This window comes from Dromiciops gliroides, chromosome 2 (assembly GCF_019393635.1).
Source record: "Dromiciops gliroides isolate mDroGli1 chromosome 2, mDroGli1.pri, whole genome shotgun sequence".
Classification (NCBI taxonomy): domain Eukaryota; kingdom Metazoa; phylum Chordata; class Mammalia; order Microbiotheria; family Microbiotheriidae; genus Dromiciops; species Dromiciops gliroides.
In genome coordinates this window covers 660,614,542-660,620,570 of record NC_057862.1, presented here as the reverse complement: position 1 = coordinate 660,620,570, position 6,029 = coordinate 660,614,542, and the positions used below count along the sequence as shown (strand labels likewise).

Genomic DNA, 6,029 nt, shown 5'->3' with positions numbered 1-6,029 from the left:
GCCTCACCAAAAAAAAAAAAAAATTTAAAAAAAAGAATAGAAAAAAAAATAAAGATGGAGAATCATGGGGCTGCTGATTGTCCCTACTCAAACCTGTACTGAGATGCCATAGACAGCCCTGGAGATTCAGTAATCTGAACCTCAAAGATCCATAAAGGCCTAACACCAGAATTCACTTTTAGTGCAGCAATCCAGTAGACCCTAGATGAGACAAACAGAGCTCACAACTCTACCCCAGAAGAGCAGCAGGGGTTGGGGTGAGGTGGAGAGGGGGTTCCTTACCCTGATACAAAGTCTAAGTTCAGAAACTAAACCTGGCAAAATGGCTAAGTCAAAGGAAGCACTGGTCAGTATAAAAATTTGTTGTAGATTCATTCAGAGATTTCATGAAAGAAAGAGTAACTGCAAAAACTTCAAGCAGTAGTTCAAAGGGAAAAATTAATTATCCTCAAGGACAATATGAATACTTAGAAGAAAATGATATGAGATAAAAAAAATTAAATCAATGCTCTAGAAGAAATAATTATAAAGAGAATGGGTCGCAGTTCCGCAGTTTGCTCACAGCGAGCGCTTTGCTCTGATCGCACAGTTCGCACCGGATGTGCACCAGTCTCTCGCCCAGCCCGACGCCATGCCCAACTTCTCTGGCACCTGGAAGATGCGGAGCAGTGAGAATTTCGATGGGCTTCTCAATGCGCTAGGTGTGAACGCCATGCTGAGGAAGGTGGCGGTGGCCACAGCCTCCAAGCCTCACGTGGAGATCCACCAGGACCGGGACCAATTCTACATCAAGGCCACCACCACTGTGTGCACCACCACGATCAACTTCAAGGTTGCGAAGGGCTTCTATGAGGAGATGGTGGATGGACGCAAGTGATGGAGTTTGCCCACTTGGACTAGCGAAAATAAAATCTACTGCACACAGACTCTGGTGGAGGGCAATGGCCCGAAGACGTATTGGACCCCGGAGTTGGCCAATGACGAGCTGATTTTGACCTTTAGTGCTGATGACTTCGTGTGAACAAGAATTTATGTCAGGGAGTAAAAAGATGGTCCGCTCTGGTACTGGGATGGGGAAGGGGGGAGTAGAATGAAGGCATGTGAACCCATACTTTATGAGGGGCTAACTCCTTAGGGGACCCGGGACTACCCCTTGAATGTGAAACTGACTCCAGATGAGAATCCCCACCAGCTGATGTTAGGTGTATCCCTTGGTTCTGTCTCCCATACCAAAAGCAGTCGTGTAATCCTAAAACTTCACCCTTTTCATGTATTTGCTATTTTGTATCTTGGAATTTGTAGGGTTTGATTACTTATTAAATTTGTTGGGCACATAAAAAAAAGAGAATAGGTTAGAAGAAAAAGTGATAAACCTTACTTTAGTAATGGACTGCCTGAAAATTAGACTAGACTAAATAGAAATCAATGATTGCATGAGATAGTAAGAAATATTGGAATAAAATAAACGATTAAAAAAGTGGAAGGAAATGTAAGATTTATGACATCAGAAACAACTGACCAGGAAAGCAGGTGAAGATTTATTAATCATTACTCTCTCTCTGAAAACCATGATCTAGGAAGGAAAAAAGTCCTGGATTGATTCTGTTCTGAGGGTTTGAATTGGGGGAAAGAGAAGGGAGACCAAAAGGAGAAAAACATGAGTATAGATAGGAAGGAGGGGGTGGAACTTGCTAAATATTATAATTAGGGTGTGTAAGAAGAGTATACAAACATGGAAGAAGGGCTGGGGGTTGAATGAACATCAGATGAACTTTAGTCTTATCTGAAATGGACAAAGGAATATTTAATACACACAGAGTTTGTTGTAGAAATACATCACTCTTAACAGGGAAACAAATAGAGATAGTGAAGAATTTAAGAACTCTGATTAAAGCAATGACCAAATGTGCCCCCAAAAGATCTGTGATGAAGTGGGCCATCTGTGTTCTGACAGATGGGATGGACTCAATATGTACAAAGAGAGATTCATTTTTTGACATGGCCACTGTGGGAATTAATTTTGTTTGTCTATGCTTATTTATTACAAGGATTTTCTTTTCTTTCTTTTGGTTTTTAATTGGAAGGGGCTTGGAGGGGAAAGAGGGATTAGCAATAGTGATATAAAAAAGTGGGACATTGAAAAAAATTTTGGTGTACAGAAAGAAAAAAAACCCAGAAGGAAGCTCAGAAGGAAATATAGGGGAGTAGGATAGTTTATAAAATAACATTTGGAATTTATTATATACTTTTTAAAGAGCAAAAGATAAGAAATAGAGATCATGGTTTCATATACAATCCTCTTTTTATGTTCCACAATGTACATGAAAATGATCTTTGTTGGTCTTAAAGTTAAGAATAAAATAATAAAATTGAAAGTAAAAAAAAAGTAGAATAAGGAATAAAATAAACCACTTAAGATAGATCTTAAGAAACTTCACTACAGAGGCCTGCGAAATAAAGAAACCAAAGTTGATAGAGAATCTTTGAAGAAGAAGGATGTGGCAAATGTCTGGTCTTTCTGGCCATAAGTAGTCAAGCATTATGAAAACAGAAGTTACATCAAACAAGAAACTGAAAGCTTGTATACCCTTAATATAATGGAGAACAGAACAGTTAAGATCCATTATTATTGGCACAAATGATTCACAGTTGTTCATGAATTACTAGAAAAGACCTTAGCCAGTTGCCTCTCTCAGACACAAGTCTGAACTCACCTTTTTTTTTTTTTTTAATTTTCTTTTGTTGCTATGATTTAAAGACTGAGTTTCCCTATTTCACTTAGGCTGAAAGTTCAGAGGTTACTCACTAGCCCAATCCCACTATTGATCAGCATGTGAGCTTTTGACATACTCTGTTTCCGATCTGGGTTGGTTGGCCTCTCTTTAGGCAACCCAGTCCCCCAAATATTGTCCACTTCTGAAAATGTATGCCTTGTGGAAGAAAATGCTGTACTCTGCATTTTAGCCATAAGCATGCCAAAACCAATTTTTACTAATTAGATCAAATTAATTCTAAGTCTTTCTGCTTAGAGAGAAGTCCAGAGATGGGTAGAGTTAGCCCATGCTATTTTGAAAGAGATTTTGAAAAATCTCTTTAACACAAACCATTTCAGAGTGACAATTTATAATATTCTCAAATAATAGACAAAATTCCAATGAAAACTGAATAAAAATTCAGAGTTTAGGTTTAAATATTTAAAATTTGAGTTTAAAAGGTCAGCATACCCTAGAGAATTAAAACCATTAATCCCTCTTCAACCACTACCCTTAAAGATTCTCTTTTCTACCTGGTTGTTGTTCTACCAGGGTGATGTCATGATTTGCACTGAATTGAATTTAAGTGAGGGAGGACTGTGAAAGGTCACCAATATCACTCTCTGCTCCAGAGCTATCTGGGTCCAGTGGCAAGATGTATATCAGGACAACTGGAGATGGTTCCAGGGGTTTAAGGAAATTGGGGTTAAGTGACTTGCCCAGGGTCACACAGCTAGTAAGTGTCTGAGGTGAGATCTCACCCAGTTTTCTAATGATGAGTGAATGAATGAATGAATGAATGAATGAAATGGACTTTTAAAGAGTATAGAAGAGTTAGTATAGGACATTATTTTGGAGTGATAAGGGGAAATGAAAGAGAAAGAAATGACCAAGCAAATCCTGATGAGGACTTGGCAAGGATTCTTAACCTGGGGTCCCCATACTTATTTTTTATTTGTTTGTTTATTTGTTGTGTGTGTGTGTGTGTGTGTGTGTGTGTGTGTGTGTGTGTGGCAATTGGGGTTAAATGACTTGCCTAGGGTCACACAGCTAGTAAGTGTCAAGTGTCTGAGTCTGGATTTGAACTCAGGTCCTTCTGACTCCAGGGCCAGTGTTCTAACCACTGCACCATCTTTCTGCCCCCCTAAACTTGTTTTAAAATTATTTTGATAACTGTAATTCATTATAACTGGTTTTCCTTGTAATACCATACATTCATTTTATGCATTTAAAAACATTATTGTGAGAAAGCTTCGTCAGGTTGCCAAAGGGGTCCAAGACACACAAAAAGATTAAGAACTTTCAACTTAGAAGTAGAATTTTGGATATGCTGTGCCTTGCAATTAATTAATTTAAGTGAAAACAGCCACCAAGCAAGTTTACTTGGTTGTGTTGTTGTGCAATGTTTTGTTTTTAATAAGACATTTAATTAAAATAAATGAATGAATGAATGAAAGTGGCAGTTAGCTTTCTGATCAACACAGACTAATTAAGCTTGTCCTATTCTCCTACTTTTGAGGGGTAAGAAAAAAAAATGGGTCTTAAGAATGGAGTTCTGGCTGTAGTCAGTAGTAAGCAGTACTATCTGTCAAGATTGTTGGTCCATATAGGAACTAAACCTTCATTCCTTGGGCCCACCACTATCCTACTTTAACCAAATGAGCTAATCAGCTAAGGAAAAAAGCTGTAACCAACCACAGCATGATGTGAACACAGCTTTCCAATGGACAAATTAGTGTCTGTGGGAATCCCCAGGCCTAAATCTTCATGTATTTCCTTCCTACTGCCACTCCCACTTTTTGTCACTAGTTGCATAGGGAAGTAAAGACTGATCAACAACGCTCCACAGGCAAGGCTAATTTTTCCATGATCTCTTTATGTGTAAAGTGACTAACAAACACTGAAAAGTTTGCGCATGCTATGGAACCTGTGTTTGGGCTTCTGTTGTGGGGACATTGACTTTGGACTCTGACTTTTCATGATTCCCTTTTTTGCTATAACAGTTTATGTATAGAAAGTGGTTATCTCTTTACTTTCCTCAGAATGTAACCTTTGCAGGATGTAACCAAAAGTAAGCTTTGTCATTGTAGTCAGTCTATTTAGGGATTTCAAGGAACAAGAGTATGACTTAATCAATTCCACTACCATTCATTGATAATTGATAACTGATTCATGGCAAAAGAGTAGTGAGGAGTTCTATATCTTGCCTCTTCCAATTACTGCCCTGAGCTTTCTTCTGATAGGGATGGATGGAGTAACACATGTAGGTGCTAGGAGTAACCAATACTATCTGGAATAATGGACTTGTTTTGAGGGGCTTCACAAAGTCAGACCAAGAGAGTTGACTGTGGGGGGGAGTGTCCTTTTTGGGGGGTGGGGAAGTTTTAGTAGTTTTTTATTGATCTATAGAGAGACAAGGAAGACACCAGGCCATACTTTTTTTTTTTTTTTTTTTTGCTGGGCAATGAGGGTTAAGTGACTTGCCCAGGGTCACACAGCTAGTTAAGTGTCAAGTGTCTGAATCCAGATTTGAACTCAGGTCCTCCAGAATCCAGGGCCGGTGCTTTAGCCACTGTGCCACCTTGCTGCCCCCTTAGACCAGGCTATAATTTGAGGGGGTAAAGTGGACCATTCAACTTTTTGGTCTTCATTATCCCAAACTGGTCTTTTTTATAGGACAGAGGAAAGTGATGGCATATGTGTGCACATCCATATGTGAAACTGGTTTCCTCAATATAGTTTCTATTTTTCTATTTAAGGAGGAAGGATCCTGGATGCACTCTCTTCAGCTTGGTAGTATAATAAATTAAAAATAAGAAGTTAGCTAGGTCTCTGGCCATAAGTCTCATGAGAGATGAATTGATGGAATCAGAGAAGAAGGTAGAGAAAGACAAGATTTCAAAGAGGAGAGGTGAGGGGCAGCTAGGTGGCGCAGTGGATAGAGCACCAGCCCTGGAGTCAGGAGGACCTGAGTTCAAATCCGGCCTCAGACACTTGACACTTACTAGCTGTGTGACCCTGGGTAAGTCACTTAACCCCAATCGCCTCACCCACCCAAAAAAAAGAAGAAGAGAAGAGGTGATCTTAGTCTGTATTTAGAAGATCTTCTGGAAGCAGCCTGGCTGATTAGATAAGCTTATTGCCTGGCTGAGAGAGCTGTAGCCTTCCCCTACCAGGAAGGGGCTTAACTAACTGAACAAACATAGTCTTTCCAGGCCTTTCTGAAATCATCCTGTTTGTCATTCCTTATAACACAATAATATCCCATCACCATCA

At 39.4% G+C, this 6,029-nt stretch overlaps 1 pseudogene; it reads left to right on the top strand.

Annotated features, from left to right (window-relative positions):
• The first annotated feature begins 631 nt into the window (after positions 1 to 631).
• Positions 632 to 1,045, top strand: LOC122744115 (annotated as a pseudogene).
• Positions 1,046 to 6,029: the final 4,984 nt, after the last annotated feature.